This window comes from Ailuropoda melanoleuca, chromosome 3, assembly GCF_002007445.2.
Source record: "Ailuropoda melanoleuca isolate Jingjing chromosome 3, ASM200744v2, whole genome shotgun sequence".
Taxonomy (NCBI): Eukaryota; Metazoa; Chordata; class Mammalia; order Carnivora; family Ursidae; genus Ailuropoda; species Ailuropoda melanoleuca.
Window position 1 is genome coordinate 146,075,708 of NC_048220.1, and position 24,831 is coordinate 146,100,538.

The window sequence follows — 24,831 nt, forward strand, 5'->3', positions numbered from 1 at the left end:
AAAAAAAAAAGCACTTCTAGCTAAATGATGAAATTACGTGATTTACGATCCACACGTAGTAAGCCGGACGCTAGCACACATGCCAGGACCACAGGCGCAAAGAACGAGTGCCCCAGGTTACTTCAGGAAACCCAACCACGTTGGCCAAGTCATGATACTAGTAACCCACATGCCCACAGGCCCTGCCTGCCAGGCACGTCCCGAGGCACAAGCTAACTCATGTAATTCTCAGTAACCCTAAGAAAACAGTTTGATTATAAGTGTCCCCTGTTTACAGATGGGAAATGGAGGCTCAGAGGGGCCGAGTAAGTCATGCCAACCTCAGGGCCAGGGTGTGTTAGACCCAGGTTCAGACTCCGCCACCAACCTGAGAACAGCTGTCCACATCTGCTCTCTGCAGAACGGCCTCTCCAATAGTACGTGTGAGCACACACACATGCACAAACACAAGCACACACATGCACACGCACACATACACAGCCAAGCCTGTGTGCATGCACACACAGACACACATATGTGCATCCATATCACACATGTGTGCATCAGTTCTCACTAGGATGTGCACACATGGATGTGAACACACCAGGCAGCACTGACACGTGCATAGACGTGTGTAAAAACACACAACACATACATGACACATAAACCATGTGCATGAACACATGTGTGCACACCTGAACACATGGACACAAAATAGCACCAGTACTCACACATGTGCATATGCCCACAGTGGCCCTCGTACATTCATGCATATATGTACACACACACAACAGGCATCTGCACAACTCATTCACACACAAAACTTCATATGCACATCTTTCCACGTGTGTACACACGTATATTCACATGCACACCCACACATAAGCACACGGGGACTTTTATGCGAACATAAGCATTCACACATTCAAGTATGATATCCATGCACATATATGTATGCACAGAAAGGCGCTCACACGTGTGCACACATTCATGCAGGTATCTGTATACAAACACACACTTACATGCACTCACAGGTACATGCACACACGTGTGTGTCACACGAACACGTGCACACACATGCATGTATGTGGCATGTGCACATGCTAATGAAAGTAATCATATACACACAAATGCACACACACCCACACACGTGCACACCTCACACCCATGTGCACACACCGACCCTGACACTCACACACAAATAGGCACATGCACACGTGTGTTCACACCCAGAGGCATGTGTACACAACCGCACATGCAAGCATTCACACTGTGCACACTTTAGACACTCACACATAGACCCACACGCACATAAAGCACTCATGCACCGGCATGTACGCACATGCGGCCACGTGCACACGTGCACGCAGACACAGACATATACATTCACTGAAAATGTGAAGGTCGGCTCTGCTGATGTGAGCGGGGGCGGTGAACATTCCAGGCCAGGAAGACCTACAGACTGTGGCATATCATCTCTCCTTGAAACGGACTTCTGGGGATGTAGGCACCCAGCAAGGGCTGAGCGCACAGGCAGTTCGCCGAATCACTGCCATTACATCCGTGGGAACCCCATGCAGTACACACCCCTCCCCAGCAGCAGACCGTCGCACTTACCAGGAGGGCGGGAACCACAGCCAGACCTTGCATCCGCTCTGGTCTTCCACCAGCCACAGGAAGCAAGTGGCTGGGGACAGAGGTGCCTGCAGGGACATCCTTGGGTGGGACCGGCTCAGAATTTCTACTTTCAGCTTGTCTGCCTCCACCCGTGGCAGTGGAGCTGCTGATCCCGGGATGCACGTGCTCCTCGGGACACGAGTCCCGCCCAGAAGCACCCTGAGCGGACCGCGCTTGCCTTGGGCACCAGAGGCCGGGTCCCGCGGGAGTTCTCCACCATGAGCGCTCGCCCCGGAGGCTGGCGGGGCTGCAGCATCTCCTGTCAGCCCACCCGTCCTGTGTGGAACCAGATCAGCTCAACACGTATCGAGCACGTGTGCGGCACCTGCACCGGGCAGACCAACTAGGAGCCGCGCCACGGAGGAGACCCCCTCTCCCGACAGTGGGATGTGCCTCCAGCTGGCAGCGGGTGGGCCCCCCGGTTCCCGTCCTCTGGCTGCCCCTTTGCTGCTCCCCTCATCTCTGCACCCAGAGGGGGTTGTAGGTCCGCCTCCACACCCACAGGTCCCACCTGCCCTCAGCCAGGTCCACCATCACCACCATCCCCGGGTCAGGCAATTTGGGCCATCGCCGCCATGTCCCGTGGCTGGCAGAGCACGGGTACAACCCTCCATCGGTTCAGGACTTGAGGTGAGGGCTCTTCCTCCACCGGGTGTCCTCTCTGTCTGGAGCTCTCCTGTTCCCTCAGCGGGGCCAAGACGCCGTTTCAGCTGCATGCAGTGCCCGTCGCATGTCCTCTCTCTCCCACGTCCAGCTGCTCCGGGAGCTGTTCCCTGACTGCCAGTGTGTGCCGGGCCCTGGCCAGGCCTGGCACCAGGGTGGGAAAACCGTGCCCGCATCCAACCAGTGCCTGATGAAGGGGAGGCTCCGTGCTGGTGGGACGGCCCTGAGCCTCCGTGCCGTCCCTCCCCGGCTCGGCGGCAGCTGCCCACGCAGACTCTTGCTTCCAGCCCGTGTCCCAGCCCTGCTCTGGCCACGGGGGGCCGGGCACCTCTGCCGTCTTGGTGTCCTGGCCAACAGCTCACCCCGTGGGCTGGAGTTTTCGTGCCTATCTTGACCCTTATTTCTGACACATCTTTGGTTTGGTGCCTGTCTCCCCCACCCCAGAGGCCATTTCTGGACCCGCTGCCCACGCTCCCGCCCAACCAGCCCCATGAGCGTGCTTCATGGAAGAGGCCTCTGTGTTCAGCTTCAGTGGGTGGGTTTTTCAAGTGGGTCATTGAGCACGTGAGTGATGGCTTCACTGTCTCCCCGGCCCTGCCTCACCGAGCAGGTCGGGATCTCAAAGTTGAGGACCTCCGCTGTGCTGACAACTGTCCCCCTAATGACTGGGCATCTGCCCCTGAACTTAATGCAGCCGATAACCAATCCACAAATGAATAGAGAGTAGAGCAGACGGGCTAGAGGTAGGTTTCAACGGTGCCCTGGTTATCCTGCAGAAACACGCAAATAAGTCAACAAGGATGTTGACATTTTTAACTTTTGTGTTTGTAGTTAAATGAAACCAATTTGGTTCATGAAACAGTTTTGCTCTTTTTTTTCAACTTGAGTGAAGATTTTAAATGTTGATGTATTTTATTTCACCATTAAAAATAAGGGTATTTGTTAACTCACTTGTCTTTGGATCTTTGCAGCTGAATTAAATTATTTAAAAATCAAGTTGCATCCTGTTTTATGGCATGAAGTGAACTCCACCACGGTCTTTAACTAATGTGCCCCTTTGTCCGGCTGGACGACGTGCTTCACATGCAAAAGGCAGGTGCCGCCCTACTCCCGGCCTTCTTCCTGCCTCAGTCCCTCGGGCCTGGGCCTGGCCGCTCCTCAGGGCACGGGAGCCACAGCTCCCCACCGAAGCTGCTGTGGCCCCAGCCGGCGCGCTGAGTTCCAGACCCGTGTGCCCTCTCAAAGGTCAAGTAGTACGTCATTCTTAATTTCTGTTCAATGATCTCTTGCTTTATGTTCATCTCGTAAGGAGTAAATTTTGAATGGAGGGACTCGAGTTTCATGGGAGGGACAACCTTCAGAGTTAAGGCAAACGTGCGACCTTCTCCTTATATCTCATCACTTACCCTGTTGGGAAGGGCTTTTCTGAGCATGATTCTGTGAGAAAGGTGTTCAGCTACAGATGATGTAAGAAGAAAAATTCATATTTGGGCGAGCAAAGCATCTATTCCTTCTGGGCAGGAAGGGAATCAGCGATCAGCATGGACATGGGGGCTGCTGCCGGCCAGCCAGACACCTCCAGCACAGGAGACTGGTTAACGAGGACACTCCCCAGGGACAGGGACCCACGGGAGGTTTAAAAGAAAGGCGCCCCCTGACAATTGCTGGGGTTAAAGCTGATTGGAGTTTTCCTCCTGTTTCTTACCAGCAACACACCCCGAGAGCCCACTGCCCACATCCTCCTTTGCTCTCAACACGAGGGATCCAGCTCTGTTCGCTGTTTTCTGCCTCAGATTCAGAAGCTGAGGGTCCTGCAGGAGCACCCCGCCCGGACCTGCCCTGCATTTGAGGAAGGAGCTGGGCTGCGCAGCTGGGGCCCAACATTAGCCCCTCAATAATTAATAACACAGCCATGAAAGTTTAATGGCACCTTCGTAAGTAATGGTTTGGCTGCCATGTCTCTGGACTGTTCACGGAGCAAGTTGCCTGGAAATGTTCTGGGTGTGCCGTCTGCACCCAGCCTGATGGGGGGAAGGGGGAAGGACAGGAAGGTTTTGGGGAAGCCAGGGCCCTATGCTTGCTTGCGGGAAGCAAGGGGCACCGGAAAGGGTCAGGATTCGTGACAACATAGCTTGACTGGCCTCAACTCACTCCACGGCCAATATCCAGCCCACGTTAAAGATAAGCACCGTGGTGTCTCTGTCAGATGGAAGCTGGGACTGTGCTGGTCAAGGCGCCAAACCAAGACGTGCAGTTCCTGGCCGGTCCTGAGTTTCTTGGAGCTGCTCTTTGGGTGTCCTCACAGACCGGGGCAGGCCACCCCTCTGGGTGCACCTGCATCACCCCCCTTACCTGCCTCACCTGTATCACCTGCCTCACCTGCATCACCTGTATCACCTGTATCACCTGCATCACCTGCATCACCTGTATCACCTGTATCACCTACATCACCTGCATCACCTGTATCACCTGTATCACTTACATCACCTGTATCACCTGCCTCACCTGCATCACCTGTATCACCTGCATCACCTGCATCACCTGCATCACCTGCATCACCTGTATCACCTGTATCACCTACATCACCTACATCACCTGCATCACCTGCATCACCCGCCTCTCGGAGTCCTCAACTGGTTGGTCCAAAATGGAAGGAAAATCACTTGTTAANTATCACCTGCATCACCTGCATCACCCACCTCACCTGCATCACCTGTATCACCTGTATCACCTGTATCACCTACATCACCTGCATCACCCGCCTCTCGGAGTCCTCAACTGGTTGGTCCAAAATGGAAGGAAAATCACTTGTTAAATTTTATGTTTCCGATAATGACATCAATCATTACAAGGTCAACAAGCGTCTGACCTGATGGAGGAAGAATTTTGCTAACAGCACTGGATGTGCCCTTTCCCGCTCCACAGGTGTTCCCTGTCTACCTCCCTCTCTTCCCCCTACAAGTGGGGTCCCAGTGGCTAAGAGATGGGGGCCTGAGACCTTCTGGCAGCCATCTGCTCCACTAGTAATGCCTGCCTAGTTAGCCCGACATGCTTAACTAGTCATGCCTGCCTGGTTATCTCAGGATACTCTGCTGATAATGAGCGCTAGGGGGTCCCAACACGCTCTACTTGTAACGCTTGCCCTGGGACACGGCTCACGCCTCCCCACTTCTCAGAAAAGCGAGAAGCCCCTGCCCAGGACATTTACTGTCACATATATTTACCAGAACCCTCACTTTCTGAGCTGAGATGGTGGAGAGCAGAGGCCTCACTGGAGGTCCTGGGCCGCCCACCACTGCGCACCTGCTGTCGTGTCTAGAACAGTTTCGGGCTCACAGCGGAAGTGAGGGAAGAGACAGCTTCTGCTCTCTGAGCCTCCTCTGTTGTGCTTCCCAGGCTGTGTTTCTCAGACCAGCAAGTCTGTTGGCAGCATTTTCCTTCCAGCCCTTGATCCCTGTGTGTGGTGTCAGATCCTGCTCCGTGCCCGTCCCCCAGTTCACGCTGTTCTGTCGCACTCCTCTATTCATCTGTTCTTTCACCAACACCACGCTGACTCGGTTACTGTGCTTTTACACAAGTCTTGAAGTTGGGTGGTGTGAGTCCTGGACTTTGTTGTTCTCCTTTGATGCTGTGTTGGCTGTTCTCAGCATTTTGCTTCTTCTCCATGTGAACCTTAAAACCAGTTGGTTGAGAGTCACAAAATAACCTCCTGGAATTTTGATTGCACTGAATCTATGGACTGAGTTGTAAAGAACTGACGATATTGAGTCTTCCCATCCATGAACATGGACTGTCTTTCCATGTATTCAGTTCTTTGATTTTCTTCATCAGAGTTTTATAGTTTTCCTCACTTAGGTCTTGTACATATTTTGTTAGATTTATATCTAAGTGTTTCATTTTGGGGGATGCTAACAGAAGTTGCATTTTTTATTTCAAGCTTACTTGCTTATTTCTGTAATATAGGAAACTGGCTTTTGTGGATTGGCCTTGTGTCTTGCTACCTTGCTAAAATCATTTTCTTAGTTCTAAGAGGTTTTCTTATCTGCTTTTTTTTTGAGTATTATTTTTGGATTTTCTACATAAATATCATGTCATCTGTGAACAAAGAGAATTTTATTTCTTCCTTCACGAACTCTATGCCTCTTATTTCCTCTTCTCGTCGTATTGCATCAGTGACAATCACCAGTAGATGTTGAGAAAGAATGGTGGGTGGGGCCACCCTTGTCTGATTCCTGAACTTAGTAGGAAAGATTTGAATTTCTCACCACGAAGTATTTTGTTAGCTGTAGGTGTTTTCGTTTTTTTTAGACAGGTATTCTTTATTAACTTAAGGAAGTTCCACTCTATTCTTAGCTTATTGAGGGTTTAGATTATGAGTGGGAGCTGGATTTTGTCAAATGCCTTTTCCACATCTATCGATACGGTCATGTGATTTTTCTTCTTTAGCTGTTGATGTGACAGGTTACATTATTTGATTTTTAAAAGTTGAGCCAGACTTGCATTCCTGAGATAAACCCCACTTAGTCATGATGTATAATTATTTGTATACATTGTTGGATTCGATTTTTCAACATTATGTTGAGAATTGTTCCATCTGTGTTCATGAGGGACATTGGTCTGCAGTTTGTCTCTGTTGTGATGTCTTTGTCTGGCTTTGGTATCAGGGAGGTGCTGACTTACCACCCACCTCCTCTGGGTTTGCCTTATTGCTCCTTCCTGAAGGGCTGATGCCAAATGCTGATTCCTGGCTCCCTGAGCTGTCCCATCTCAGGACTTACCCAGGGCTGTCGCTCCTACCTGTCCTCATGACGGCCTCGAACAGGGCCCCCCACTCCACTCACAGCCTGAGCTGCTGTCTTTCTGTGGACACAGGTAACTATATATCCATGATGCCTCTTTCCTCCCAAATCCCCACCTCTGTGAAAGCCCCACAGTCCCCACAGTTCCTACAACCAGACATCTGAATGTCATTTTCAAGGACCTGTGTCCTCAGGTCGAGTCCCAGCATTGGAGCTCAGTCCAGGTGTCCCCTTGGGCTCAGCTACACCAATGTTCTCTTTGTTGGTGTCCTGCTTTTAGCCATCTAGCTGCTGCCCCCTCCTCAAACTGCAGCCAAAGGACTTTCTTGATGTGAAAATGTGATGTCACACAACAGAGGTGAAACTTCTCAGCACAGGGCACAGCCTACACCCCCGCTCTGCCCTGGGCCCCATACCTGTCCACCACGTGTGCCTACACCCTGTTTTCCTCAGCTGTGAATCCTTGCCAGCTAAGGAGAGAGCCTGCAAACCCACAGCTAGGCTCAGAGTCCTCTCCTCCTGGGCTGAACATGAGCGCAAAGATTTTTAGGGGTTTCTTTGGTATTCTGGTAGGAGCTCTTTGTTGGAAAAAAAAATTGCAATCTTACCTCATTCCACTGCCTGTTTCACTACTTAACAAATGACACACACATATGCACATATGTATACATTCTATATTCTCTCCACACATCCGTCTGCTGCTGATACACTGGGGTATAATTCATCTTTGAATACTGATTTCATATATAATGACCTTGCTAAATTTACTTTTTAATTTTAATAATCTAGTTCTGGATTTTTAAAGATTATTCGTAAACATGATCTTGTATCATTATTTCTTATTTTCCAATCTTTTTATTCTTTATATTCCATATATACATATACATATATAGAATTATATATATATAATATATATACTATGTGTGTATTATATATATTATATGTAATATATAATATACATATACATATATAGAATATATGTATACATATATAATATACATATACATATATTAAAATACATATACATATATAGAATTATATATATATAATATATATACTATGTGTGTATTATATATATTATATGTAATATATAATATACATATACATATATAGAATATATGTATACATATATAATATACATATACATATATTAAAATACATATACATATATAGAATTATATATATATAATATATATACTATGTGTGTATTATATATATTATATGTAATATATAATATACATATACATATATAGAATATATGTATACATATATAATATACATATACATATATTAAAATACATATACATATATAGAATTATATATATATAATATATATACTATGTGTGTATTATATATATTATATGTAATATATAATATACATATACATATATAGAATATATGTATACATATATAATATACATATACATATATTAAAATACATATACATATATAGAATTATATATATATAATATATATACTATGTGTGTATTATATATATTATATGTAATATATAATATACATATACATATATAGAATATATGTATACATATATAATATACATATACATATATTAAAATACATATACATATATAGAATTATATATATATAATATATATACTATGTGTGTATTATATATATTATATGTAATATATAATATACATATACATATATAGAATATATGTATACATATATAATATACATATACATATATTAAAATACATATACATATATAGAATTATATATATATAATATATATACTATGTGTGTATTATATATATTATATATAATATATAATATACATATANTATACATATACATATATAGAATATATGTATACATATATAATATACATATACATATATTAAAATACATATACATATATAGAATTATATATATATAATATATATACTATGTGTGTATTATATATATTATATGTAATATATAATATACATATACATATATAGAATATATGTATACATATATAATATACATATACATATATTAAAATACATATACATATATAGAATTATATATATATAATATATATACTATGTGTGTATTATATATATTATATGTAATATATAATATACATATACATATATAGAATATATGTATACATATATAATATACATATACATATATTAAAATACATATACATATATAGAATTATATATATATAATATATATACTATGTGTGTATTATATATATTATATGTAATATATAATATACATATACATATATAGAATATATGTATACATATATAATATACATATACATATATTAAAATACATATACATATATAGAATTATATATATATAATATATATACTATGTGTGTATTATATATATTATATGTAATATATAATATACATATACATATATAGAATATATGTATACATATATAATATACATATACATATATTAAAATACATATACATATATAGAATTATATATATATAATATATATACTATGTGTGTATTATATATATTATATGTAATATATAATATACATATACATATATAGAATATATGTATACATATATAATATACATATACATATATTAAAATACATATACATATATAGAATTATATATATATAATATATATACTATGTGTGTATTATATATATTATATGTAATATATAATATACATATACATATATAGAATATATGTATACATATATAATATACATATACATATATTAAAATACATATACATATATAGAATTATATATATATAATATATATACTATGTGTGTATTATATATATTATATGTAATATATAATATACATATACATATATAGAATATATGTATACATATATAATATACATATACATATATTAAAATACATATACATATATAGAATTATATATATATAATATATATACTATGTGTGTATTATATATATTATATGTAATATATAATATACATATACATATATAGAATATATGTATACATATATAATATACATATACATATATTAAAATACATATACATATATAGAATTATATATATATAATATATATACTATGTGTGTATTATATATATTATATGTAATATATAATATACATATACATATATAGAATATATGTATACATATATAATATACATATACATATATTAAAATACATATACATATATAGAATTATATATATATAATATATATACTATGTGTGTATTATATATATTATATGTAATATATAATATACATATACATATATAGAATATATGTATACATATATAATATACATATACATATATTAAAATACATATACATATATAGAATTATATATATATAATATATATACTATGTGTGTATTATATATATTATATGTAATATATAATATACATATACATATATAGAATATATGTATACATATATAATATACATATACATATATTAAAATACATATACATATATAGAATTATATATATATAATATATATACTATGTGTGTATTATATATATTATATGTAATATATAATATACATATACATATATAGAATATATGTATACATATATAATATACATATACATATATTAAAATACATATACATATATAGAATTATATATATATAATATATATACTATGTGTGTATTATATATATTATATGTAATATATAATATACATATACATATATAGAATATATGTATACATATATAATATACATATACATATATTAAAATACATATACATATATAGAATTATATATATATAATATATATACTATGTGTGTATTATATATATTATATGTAATATATAATATACATATACATATATAGAATATATGTATACATATATAATATACATATACATATATTAAAATACATATACATATATAGAATTATATATATATAATATATATACTATGTGTGTATTATATATATTATATGTAATATATAATATACATATACATATATAGAATATATGTATACATATATAATATACATATACATATATTAAAATACATATACATATATAGAATTATATATATATAATATATATACTATGTGTGTATTATATATATTATATGTAATATATAATATACATATACATATATAGAATATATGTATACATATATAATATACATATACATATATTAAAATACATATACATATATAGAATTATATATATATAATATATATACTATGTGTGTATTATATATATTATATGTAATATATAATATACATATACATATATAGAATATATGTATACATATATAATATACATATACATATATTAAAATACATATACATATATAGAATTATATATATATAATATATATACTATGTGTGTATTATATATATTATATATAATATATAATATACATATATAGAATATATGTATACATATATATAATATACATATACATATATAGAATTATATATATAATATATATACTATGTGTGTATTATATATATAATAATAGTAATATATATATATATATATACTATGTGTGTGTATCTCATTTTTCATGTCAGAGTATCTTAACATTATGTATGATATTAGCTATAGGGTTTTTTAAATATTACTTGTAGGTTTAAGAAAATTCCCTTCTATATCTTATTTTCTTGAATTTATAGAATTTTTTCAATCAGATGTTGAATTTTTCACATGCTATATATCCACACCTAGTGAGATATTATACACATTTCTCCTTTATTTTCTCAAAGTAGTGAAATGTGTTAATTGACTTTCAAATGTTAAATTGAATCTGCTTTTCCTTTTTTAAAAAGATTAATTTATTTATTTGAGAGAAAGAGAGAGTGTGTGAGCAGGGGGAGGGGTAGAGAGAGAGAGAATCTCAAGCAGACTCCCCGATGAGCACAGAACCTGACATGGGGTTTGGTCCTAGGTCCCCAAGGTCATGACCTGAGCAAAATCAGGAGTCAGTCACTTTACTGACTGAGCCACCCAGGTGCCCCAAGAATATGCTGTTCTTTTTTTTTTTTTTTTTTTTTAAAGTGTTNATATAGAATTATATATATATAATATATATACTATGTGTGTATTATATATATTATATGTAATATATAATATACATATACATATATAGAATATATGTATACATATATAATATACATATACATATATTAAAATACATATACATATATAGAATTATATATATATAATATATATACTATGTGTGTATTATATATATTATATGTAATATATAATATACATATACATATATAGAATATATGTATACATATATAATATACATATACATATATTAAAATACATATACATATATAGAATTATATATATATAATATATATACTATGTGTGTATTATATATATTATATGTAATATATAATATACATATACATATATAGAATATATGTATACATATATAATATACATATACATATATTAAAATACATATACATATATAGAATTATATATATATAATATATATACTATGTGTGTATTATATATATTATATGTAATATATAATATACATATACATATATAGAATATATGTATACATATATAATATACATATACATATATTAAAATACATATACATATATAGAATTATATATATATAATATATATACTATGTGTGTATTATATATATTATATGTAATATATAATATACATATACATATATAGAATATATGTATACATATATAATATACATATACATATATTAAAATACATATACATATATAGAATTATATATATATAATATATATACTATGTGTGTATTATATATATTATATATAATATATAATATACATAATATGCTGTTCTTGAAATAAACTAAACTTCATTATGGCATTTTATTATTTGTTTATATATTGACGGAATTACAGGCAAAACTTGCTGGGCCTAGAGATGTCTTTGTTGGATGTTTTTAAGTATAGTAAAATATTTTAGTTTCAGAGTAAATTCAAAGCTATTACAATGTTCTACTTCTTGTCAATTTTAGAAAAGGTTGTGTTTTTCTAGTAACTTAGCCATTTCATTTAAATTTTCAAATTCATTGCCATAAATTATTCTTTATTCCATCTTTTATTTTAATATCAGTGGTATATGTAATGATATCACAGGTTTCATTACTGGTATGTTTTATGCCTTCTCTCTTACTTCCTGTGTCTCATGTCCTCCACCCCATCCCCACCCACAGCCTGGTGATGTCTTGCTAAGTCTTAAGTCTTTATTAATATTTTTAGTTATTCAAGCCAAAGTTTGGTTTTTGATAATTATCTTAATGATATTTTAAGGTTCCCTTTCATTACTTTTAGCTCATATTTTTAATATGTTTTACTTTTTTCCTAATTTCTTTATGCATACATTATGAAAAATATACTCAATGCTATAACTTTTCTCCAGAAGAAACTTTAGATGCATTACTCAAGTTTTTTATATAATAACATTTTAATTTGTATTTAATTCAAACTATTTTTAATTGGCATTGTGATTTATTCCTTGACACATTAGTTATTTAGAAGCTCATTGCTTAATTGTAAAATATATGAGTATTTTCTAGTTTATTTCTCTCGTTTTTGATTTCTGGCTTGTTTCCACTGCAGTCCGAGTAAGTACTGTGAATGACTTCAGGCCTTTGAATTTGGTTGAATCTTGTTTTATGGCCCAGCATGTGGTCGATTTTTGTAAATGTTTAAGAGGTCCTCAAAAGCATTCTTACTCTGTAGTGATTAGCTCCAGTGTTCTGAGTTAATAGGAACATGCTTATAAACCATGTTGCTCAGATCTATATCTCTACTGATTTTTGCCTTTATATACTCTATATAAATTCTTTATCAGATATACAATTTGTAAATATTTTCTTCTAGTCTGTGGGGTATCTTTTCATTTTCTTGATATTGTCTTTTGAAGCACACATTTTTTTTTCTTTTTAATTTGACAAAATCTGGTGTATCTTTCTTTCTTTCCTTTTGCTTTTGGTGTTATAACTAACAAATCACGGGCGATCCAAAGGTCAGAGAGATTTACACTTATATTTTCTTCTAAGAATTTCATGGATTTAGTGTGTATATTTGGGGTTTGATTCATACTGAGTGAATTTTTGTATTTGGTGTGAGGTAAAGATCAAGCTTCATTATTTTGCTTGTTCATATCTTGTTTTCCCAGAACCATGAGTTGAGAAGACTGTGTTTCTCTATTGAATGATCTTGGCTCTTCTGTCAATGATTAGTCAGCCACAGATGGATGGACTTATTTCTGCATTTTACTTCTAGTACGTTGATCTATATGCCTACTTTTACACCATTTTCACACAGTAATGATTATTGTAGACTTGGAGTAAGCTTGAAATTGCAAAGTGTCAGTCTTTTGACTTTCTTCTTTTTCAAGATTGTTTTGACTATTTTGGATTCCTAGAATTTTAATGGAAATTTTAGGATCAGCTTCCAATTTCTGTGCACGCACACACACACACACACCCCCAGCTAGGAAAACGACTGGAATTGTGTTGACTCCATAGATCAGTTTGGAGGAGTATTTTTGTCTTACACCCTCCAACTCAGACACAGATGTATTTCCATTTACTTAAGTTTTATTCATCTTAGTTGAATGATGTTTTGTAGTTCTCATGGCATAACTCTCATGCTGCCTCTGTTAAATTTATTCCTAAGTGTACTGATGCTATTCTAAATAGATTATTTTCTTAATTTTATTTTCAGATTGTTTATTCCTGGAGTAAAGAAATACAGTTGATGTTTATATATTGATCCTGTATCCTGAAACTTTGCTGGAGGTTGGAAAGAGGGAGATCTTTTATACGATCCCATACCTGGAAACCATGAGTTTACCAGTCTTTGCTGAGGGCCTGTGTGCATGCTGAGGAACATTTTCAACACACAGCCAGGCAAGTTACAGCTCGACCTTACCCTTCACCCCCTGCCTGTGCAGAGCCAGAAGGGTGGCTAAAGGTAAGACCTGAAGGTCAACTCTTTCTTGAGCATATGCATAGCCCTGGACATCTACATGTCCCTCTAGATTCTGAAGAATATTTTGGAGTTTCTCCAGCCTCTATGGACCTCTCATTCCCTAATTTTACCTTTTAAGTGTTTTTGGTTAGCCTACATTTGCCCCAACTGTAATATATCGCCTCAAGCGATCTCAGTGTTCAAAAATTGCCTCTAATTGTTTTTGATACACACCGCGGGGTAAAAGGCTGTTCTGCTTGGTGAACCCCAAATGGGGTCAAACGAAGACAGACTCATGAGTGAGTATTTTTAGGGAATTACCAGACAGATCAAAAAAATGCCAATTTTGGAGAAGGAGGCTTTGAAAGATCTCCAACCTCATTCTTTCTGCTCCAGTGGCAGCCAGGCTGCTGGTTTTCACCATGACTGTGGGCTGTTGGTTTTCAAACCTCCCATAGAGCTGGGGATGTGGAGATGGGAATAGGGCAGGTTAACATGCCACACAGCCCCTTCCTAATGACATTCAGTTGTTTTTCCTGAATCAGCACTCCCTAGATTGCTATAAACCTTTGGTTAATTTCCAGAGTTTTGAAAAAGTTGATTCTGGCGAATGTTATACACTGTGTTTGGTTTTAAGAATTAGGATTTTCAGAGGTCCTTACTCTGCTGTTTTCATTGAGACTCTCTTCTTGACTTGAGTTTGGAAGGTTGTGGCATGTAGCATAGAATCCTGTTTTGATATTTCTGTTCCCCCAACATCTGAAATATGTCCTATATTATACTCCAGCTATCATTGTTTCCATTGAGAAGTCAGCCATCAGTCTTACTATCTTGGTTTTGTATTTTTGAAGTTGGTGTGACTTTTATGGCTCCTTTAAAGATTTATTTGTTTGTTTGATTATTTATTTATGGATTTGTTTTTGCGTGTTTTGGGTGGTTCTCCCCTTCACTGCATGTTCTGAGTGTGTGGGAGCATTTTTGTTGTCACAGTGATGGGATCACCACTGGCATTGTCTTGGCAAAGGCCAGGGATTCATCAAACTTCTGTACTTTGTGGGAGGGCTCAGCAATGTATGGAGCCAAACTTGCAGTGATTCCTCGCAGAAGAATGTCATGAGAGTTGGGTCTCAGTGACTGGAGAGAAGTCTGCTCACGCCATGACCTCCAGACTGTGGCACTCCAACACTTTTCTATCCCCCACTGGTGAGACCAAGGTTCTCTACACCCACATTTCCAAGGGCAAGGTGAGCTCAGGACCTAGGAGAATCCGTCTCCAGAAGAAAGTCCCCAGAGATTCCTACAGCTGTGTATCTTGGGAAGTCACCACGGACTCAACTCAGAGGGAAACAAAGCAGGAATTGAGATGTATTTTTCCCTCAGAAATTGGCAGTCAGATGGAATGAGAGATAGACTCCTTGTTTCAGAGGAAATAAGAGATCAGGTGAAGTTCAGTGAGACACATCTCTTGTGAGATGCCCTGATAGACCACTCAGTGGAGACATGGAGTGGTTGGATCTGGGACACGTGATTCTGCCAGACTTGGCGTTCAGAAAGTCACTCTGTAACATTAGATTGCATGGAACGCGGAGGAATGATGTCGCCTCTATAACCAGACGAGGGATACAACTGCAGCTCTCTCAGCTTTGTTGCCACGTAGGCAAAGGTGTACTCTTCCCGTGCCGTCTTCGGTTTGAAGACTTCTTAGGGGCACTGTTCTAGAAGGGAAAGGGCTAGTTAAAACCATCCCGTGTCTATTAAAACTCCTAATTATTAACTCAAGTTCAGTTCACTTCCTTCTCATGAAATCTACTCTCTGACTGAAGAGCCCTTCAGGCGAGGAGATGTTTTCTGGCTGGTGTCTGTCGTGGGCGCCAGAGAGCGCTTTTCAGATCAACATCGTCTGTCGGTAAGTAAGTGGAGAACATCTAAGATGCCCAGAGCTTTCTCACTAATAGAATTTGTCAAAGGAAAAAGCACATAAAAGTGCATCCTGTGTGGCCAGTAACAGAGATTTCATAGTAACACACCCTTACCCCGTGGGTTTCTGTAGATGAATCTCGTGGGTGTGAAAGTGCCCCATGAATTGTTTGAGACGATGGATGAGTGTGGTTTTCGGGCAGCCTGCGTGCCCACCCACACGTCTAGTGTTATCTCAAGGGAAGTGTGTCCTCTAAACCCAGTTGCATTGTCTCAGTGTAACGTAAGTCAGCTGATTACAGCATCCTACGACCCTGTTCCGAAATACATTTACTTAGCTTCTGGCGTCTGGACCAGTCACCTGAAAGTCCCCACACACATCCCTTCGCTGTCTGCCCGGCGCTCTCAGCGTCTGGAGACGCACATCGTGCCGTGTCCTTCGGAGGATAAAGGCCCTATTTCACGTCCTGAGCTCCGCGCTCGGGGAACAGGGCAGGTTGTAACTCAGGAGTGCACCAAACATTTGCATCGGTAAGTAGAGTCCAGCCCTGCAAGAGCGACACGACCACTCCATGCGGACGCCAGGGTTTTAAATAATAGAAACTCCTATTAGGTGAATTTATGAAGAAACTGTGAAAAGTTGTAACAATAATGTGTCCCCTTCAATACATTCTACTCAGTGAATATATAAGTGGTCCTGAATCATTTATGCCAACATGCAGGAAACTGATAAATTTTGAACAAATTTAATTGAAATCACCCTGGGAGTGAGTGTGAAGGATTAAATTTCGTGGTCTCACCAAGTGTCGCAGCACTAGACCCCTCCCTTCTGAAGTCTATTTTTTCTTCCGAAATAAAAGGTTCCAAACCTCAATCGAGAATGAATGTGAGCTTAATCACATCTTACGAATGAAAAGCATGGTACTTTGCTGTGTAATGAGATATAAAGAAGATGTTTAACCAGAAAAACCACAATGTGTCACTTCGTTTTCACAGTGCAAATGAGGTGCGTGTGCTCTGTTGGGATCCCCACACCCCCCTGGTGTGATGGTGTGCCCCCAGAACGACACATGCTCCCAGCAGGTGCGGGGGGACGCCCGTGTCCCAGCACGGAGCCCGAGTCTCCCTGACGGCGTCGCCTCTGCCCCTGCCGTGGGCTTATTCAAGAGGCCCCATCTTTCAAACTGCATGGCTCCAACTTCCCGACTGGCCACTTAGGGACGGAACCTACCCCCCATCCCGATGGTCCAGACAGGGGGTTGGATCTTCCAAACCTTCCACTGAAGGTTACATGGCACTGATTCCCTGAAATGCAGACCACACCATGACGTAGGGAGGAGCGTGGGGTCTTCCAGAAGGAAACGGAATCCACAGCGAGGGTCTCCTACTTGTCCCACGGCGTTTGTGCATGAAAGCACGCAGGCCGAGGAGTGGTGTCTGGGGAATGTGGCTCCTCTGTCTGCCTGGCCCATCTCTGGGGTGCTGCTGGCGGCCAGAGAACCAACCGCTGCGTCACCGAGACAAGCGGTCAGGGGAGGGACCGTCCCTTGCTGGCTTAGAGCCGACAGCCCTAGTCCCACTTCATTGCTTTTCTGAGAGTTTCTGGGCTGACAAGAGCTGGAAGGGGCAGAAAGTGGTTCATTCAATCCATATTTTTGAAGGACTTTAGTAAGATCAGACACCTGATTCTGCGAGGCCTGCGGGGGCTGGAGCCAGAGTCCAGCAGGCGGCCTCGAGCAGGTACCAAAGAACGTCCCTGCCGCCAGCCTTCCATGTCCTCCTCGCCCGCCATCAGGAGCTGCCTGTGGGACACTGGACTGCAGTCCTGAAGAGCCTGTCTGTTAACAGAACAGGGTCGTGAGCAGGTCTTCTCAGGGAACACCCCAAACGGGGGGTCACACGACGTACGCTGGCTTCGTGGGGCTCTGGAGGCTGGCAGCTGCATCCGGACACCAGCGGATGAGCCAGGCTTCCCTGGTCCACTGACTCTGTGCCCCGCGGGGTCCTCCCCGCCACGAAGGGGTCGGCAGCCCCCTGGGGCCTCTTTCTAAGGACGCTAATCCCATTCGTGGGGGCTCCACCCTCCAGCCTCCTCACCTCCCAAAGGCCCACCTCCAAACTCCATCGCCTCGGGGGTGAGGATTTCAGTGCATAAACAGGGAAAGAGAGCAAACATTCCATCTTTTGTAACTGGAAAATGACATTCTTTACCAATGAGATGAACGGTTGTAGGAAAGAGTTCGGACCTTCGTTTCAGCCGGAGATTTCCATAAACAAAGCAAATCATTTTAACACAAGAGCAGAATTTTAAACAAAAACAATAAAACAGTGGTTGCTGGTGTGGTCTGGGAGGGAACCCACGTAGAGGCCTGAGTGGCTGAGGGTCCCAAGTGGCCTGTGGCTGTGACGCAGGTGGGCCACGCTGGGGCCCCAGGTCCAGACCCCGGGGTCCTCGGCCTCAGCAGCAGCGGGCGAAGGAGCGAGCAGCTCTCCCCAAAGGACAGGTGTCCACGGTCCCCAGACACGAAGCTGAGTGTGTCACATGGAGGACCCAGGGCCAGCTACACCCTCTGCTATAATCACACAAAAGTAATATTAATAAAAATACGAGAATAGTAATCTAATGACTGCGTGAAGTGCTGGAGACATCGTCTCACTTCAAGCCTGGGTCTACGTGAGAACTTCTGTTCTACAGAAAACTGGGTGATTTCTTTTTTTTTTACAATCCTTTGCACATCCTCTAAAGTGTTTACTTTCATACTTTTTATTTCCATTTTACAGATACTGCCCAATAAATAAATCTCTCTATCTCCCTCCTTCCCTCTCTCTCCCTCCCTCTTGCCCCCACCCACCGCCACCATAAGTATTTATTTTTCCCTGTTGAGTTCCCCGTGGACACTTTGGAGCAGAGGAGGTCCAAGACGCTGGCGTAGGAGAGCTTTTGGGGTGCCCCCCGCCCCCCGGCCCTGCTACACGGAGCTGTCGGAGCTGTGCAGGGGAACAGAGGTGGGCAATGATGCCAGTGCGCTCAGCCACACACCTTCCACAATTAAAGAAGGCAGACCTGGGGCCTCCTCTCTGTAACCGAGCTGGGCTCGGCCCAACTGAGCTCACTGGAGTTTGTCCTTGGAACCCAGCTCCTGTGCGTTACCTTCATTTCCAAATATAAAACCGTCAGCTGCGTCAGGGTCTTTGATTTCTCTGGATGTCAGGCTTGGTTTTCAAATGTAAATGTGCCCCAGGTTAGTCTTAGTAAAGTTACCTGGCCCGGGACCAGGAGCACACCTGTCAGGTGCGGCCCCCCGTCCTTCCACCTTGTGTAATCCTTCATGTCTTGTATCAAAGACACCCTCCCACCCGGAGTTGAAAGCAAAATTATTCTCAAAGGAATTTATGACAAATACAATAATTCCTTTTAATTCAGGGATTGTTTTATCTACCAGCACATGAAGTGCAGCATACCACCAGGAAACAGCCATTATGTCTATGATTCCCAGATGATAGTTAAGAAGACAATTAATCTCTTAATTGGAGTGAGAAATGCGTGGTTTCCTCCGAGCAGCTCCTCTGATGCTAACCGGTGGCTGAGCGCTCCTGAGGAGCCCCGGCCCGGCCGGTGGGGACCCCCGCGGCTCTTTAGCGTCTTGGAGGTGTGGGAGCTTTGGGAACCCCGGTCAAGTCTCCTTTGTCCCTAACTATGGGGAGCAGGCATTCATCAAAGATCTGGGCTTTTCCCAACGTGGAGGACGCATGCACCTCGGCGGTGACCCCACCTCGCGCTCCATCGCCAGGTGTCACGAGACCCCCGAGGGATCTGCAGTCACCCTGCCGCTTCCCTTGGGGTTGGTACCGTCCCCAAGCCAGCCATTGAAAAGAAGTCTGGAAACTCCCATTCTGTTGGCTCTTTAAAGAAGAGACAGACAAAGCCTTGCTCCCTTGGCAGATGAGCATCGTGTAGCTTTCCTCCCCACCGACCCCCGCGGCGGCGCCCCCTCGTGCTGCCCTCGTGCTGTCCCTGTGCTGTCCGTCTCTTCGGAAGCGCTCCGAAGGTCTGAGCGGGTCCCCCCCACGAGTCTGCCCTGGAACCAGACCTGCAGACGGCTCCCGGTTTCTTTACTATCACGAGCGGCGGGGCCGTGGGCAGGACACCGTCTTCTTCAGTTCACAACGTACCGGGAGCATTTGTCCCAACAAGAATTTACGTGAATTTATGATTTGGATATGATTGATTTGAATATATGATTTAGCAATTTGGCAAGAGTAAAAAATATATATTTTTTAAAGAACGCATTGTCTTACTTTCCAGATTTATTTTAAACATATTAGGGTAGTTTTCCCCCCAAATTTTCACTTATGTGTATATAGATATTTATATCTCTCTCTTGAAGTTTGGGATCATTATGCATTTTTTTTTTTTTAATTCTACCATCTGAAGTTCATGCTATGGGGGCTGTCGCAGGCTGTCACTAAGGTTTTATTATAAGGCTGCTGCCCGGGACGTTGTGATGTGCGTACGCGCACAGATCCGGGGGCACTTCTGACTGTGCTCAGGAAACGACTGCTAACTTTAATCAAATAACCTGACAACAACTTAGACAAGCACGTGTCGGGCCACCCCCTCACTGGCTCGGACCCCTGCAGCTCCCATAGAGGCCTCACCCGGTGGACGGCCGGTGCCCTGTCTTCTCGCACTATGGCCACGGGGATGCTTTAGAGTCAGAAGGGACTGTCTGAGCCCGAAGAACTTGACGCAGGTAAACGTTTCATCCTTGTCTAGTGGGACGAGTGCTGAACCAAACCAAACCAGCCAGCAGGAAGTAAGACACCGTGAAAAGTCATGAAGAACAGTGGCCGGGCGAGAGCTAAGGGGAGAGAACCCGAGGTGACCCCAGGCGCAGCGGGAGCCATGGTTTATCCGTGCCCTGGTGAGAAAATCACCCGAATCGTGGGCACCCTTCCTGAAGAGTCTGCACCGCCAAGCGTGTGGCTCGGTGGCCCTTGTCCCCACTGTGCGTTCAGGGCTCTGCCTTCCAAGCACCACAATCCGGGCAGGGCACGATCCATGGGCACGATCCCATGCTCGCGCTCGTCTCTACTGGGGAGGGGCGACAAGGGTCCATGGGTTAAACTAGATTGCCACTCGGTTGTACAATATTTCTGAGATTTTCCAAGAGGATTCCCGGCCTGGCCTGAAGCCGCACAGCGAGGCCTTGGCCGCCGAGAGGATTTGGACTAGAAAGGGGACTGGGGAGAGGCATCCTTTCTGTCCTAGAAAAAGACCCGGGCAAGATGGTTTCTCCCAGAAGCTCCTTCCAGGGACTTAAAATAGTTGCAGGGGCCACACGGAGCTGAGATCCGCAGATAAAAATCTAAACCGGGAAAGGTTTGATAGCTATCTGCTTCTCTCTATTGTGCAACAGGGACTTCACCTCCATGTGAAAACAGAGCATCCCTTTGAAAATGTTCAAAGGCATTCCTTCCCCATTCTGAGGCTGTTTATGGAAAGATCTCCATTAATGTGTTCTTAAGGGAGTGGCATGTGACCAGGGGCTTCCTGTTAAGGTTTTCGGATATATATGAGAAATTTTAGAAGACAGGGTGTCTGCGAGTATGTTAGTTATTACGTGGGGGTGAACTCTCCCAGAACACTGCACCAGGGTGAGAATCTAAGGTTCAACGTCCAGAAAAAGTACGGCATGGTCTGGGGGTGGAGGGACTAAACTGTTAAGGGCTTTATGATTTTTAATACCGTCTGTGTTAAGTATTCTTTACTGTAACAAATTTGTTTCCACTTACAAAAGCAAGCAGCACTTTTTCTTACCCATGATTTTACAGGAGAGGTTCTCTGGGTGTTCACAGCGGACGACTATGACAAGTTTATGCTAGCTAGCTAAGTAGGCAACTCCGTGCGATTCCAATCTTTTTAATTAATTGAGTTACCACCAGAGTAAAAGTAATGTTGCAAAAATATGTTGATGTGGGTGGTGTTCCCTTTGGCAAAGTAGCATGCACACAAGGCGAAGCCATGATTAAAAAGAAAGAAACATTTCACTGACAACTCAAACAGCACATTGCATTGTTTAATAGAAGGAGATGAAAATCCCATCGGGCTGGCAAAGACATCTGTGCCTCCCGGGTATGACTCTGCCGAGAATCCCGACAAATGTGGACACAGTCCAGCCTGGGCCGGTGTTCTCTCCTGGTCTCCTCATCTGTGACCTCCGAGTCCCAGCCAGACCAGACCCAGCTCTGGGAACGACTGGCTTTTCTTGACAAAGTGCCCTGCTGTTCCTCCTCGAAATACTGGGCACACTCCTGCGGGGGTTGATCTCAAAGCCACGTTACCCAAGAAGAAGAAAGTTCCTGTGAAAACATAACCACCACTGACCTACCCGCAGTTCGCTTGTTTTTGCCCACATGAACCCCTCTCCCCCAGGAGGGGGCCCCTGGGGAATGTTTATTTTGTTATTTGGTGTATTTATTTGCTTACTGTCGTTAGGGATATAGCACATTCCAGACACAACTGGGAAGATAACTTGAAAGTGTTCTTGCTGCTGTAGTTGCGAGACAAGAATTCAGCAGGCTGGGGAAACTTCTGCGCCCGTTTGTTAAAGTAATGCACGTCGTCGATGGGGCGGCGTCCAGAGTTTCCTGCACCCTGGGGGCGGGCCAGCATCTCACGCACATCATCCTATGTGACCACACTGTGGCTTCCCCGGCCGGGTGCTGTTATCACTGGGAGGCCATGGAGGCTCCTGGCTGGTGGGCGATTTTTCCAGGGTCCCCTGAACAGGGAGAAGTGAGACCCAGAGCCTGGCATGGTTCAGAGCTGCCACTCCACCAAGTAGCCCAGCCCAGCCCTTGGGCAGCCTGTCCCGGGCATGGCAGGACATTGACCGTGGCACCATTGGCCTCTACCCACCAGACAGCAGGAGCGCTCACCCGTCATGACAACCTGTCAGTGCTGCAGGTGTCTTGGCGGTGGTGGTGCCTTTGCCCTTCCTCCATGTGTCCTTCCAGCCCTGGGCACCAGGACCCCTGACGGGTGTACCGAGCCAGATGGCATCATGGCCAAGTCTCTGCCGTGGCCCCTTCGCCTGTCCCTCTCCTCCCCTTGCCTCGAGGCTGTCCAAGAGCCCAGCCCCGACAGCTAGAGGCTGTGGCACTGGCACACGTGGGCAGGGCCCACATCAGCATCGGCTTGGATGGGGAGCTCAGGCCACCCAGCGACCGCAGGTCCCCTCACTCTGCAGGAGGGCGGGCCAGGAAAGCTGGTGCCTGGAAACCCAGGGGAGGCCAGCTCCGGAGAGGCCAACAGACTGGGAGTGGGAGGCAGGAAGAGGGGAGTGGAGGCTTCCTCTGGGCCTGCCCGTGCCAGGGGTGCCCCCACCGCCTGCTCCAGACTGCTGACCCTCCGGACACTCCACAGAAAAGACCATGAAGCCACATCTTCCTGCAACATATCTGATCGCAGAGGACTGGCCACTCCAGGACCGCCACATGTGTCCCAGATGCAGGATGGCCGGACCAACAGGAGCAGAAGGGCGTACATCCTGAGGCCTGGACAACAGCACCGCACCTGCCATGGGACAGAGGGGAAAGGGGAACAGAGTCAAGGAGCCCACACCCAGCGTCTGTGGGGGCAGGAAGTGGGGGCAGAAGGGTGTGGGGGGAGTAGGAAGGAGCAGGAGAAGGGGTGAGGGGCCAGCCAGGAAGGGGGGTGGGGAGAGGGTAGGAAGAGGGTATGGNCTGGACAGTTGTCAAAATTCTTGATGATAAAGGAAAAATCATAAAATAGTGTTGTTATCACTCACATCTGACTTTAAAATTTTATTTTTTCCTATTCATTCCTGCACACCAGGCAGAGCCCCAGCTGCCTGGTTTCAGAGTCTCATT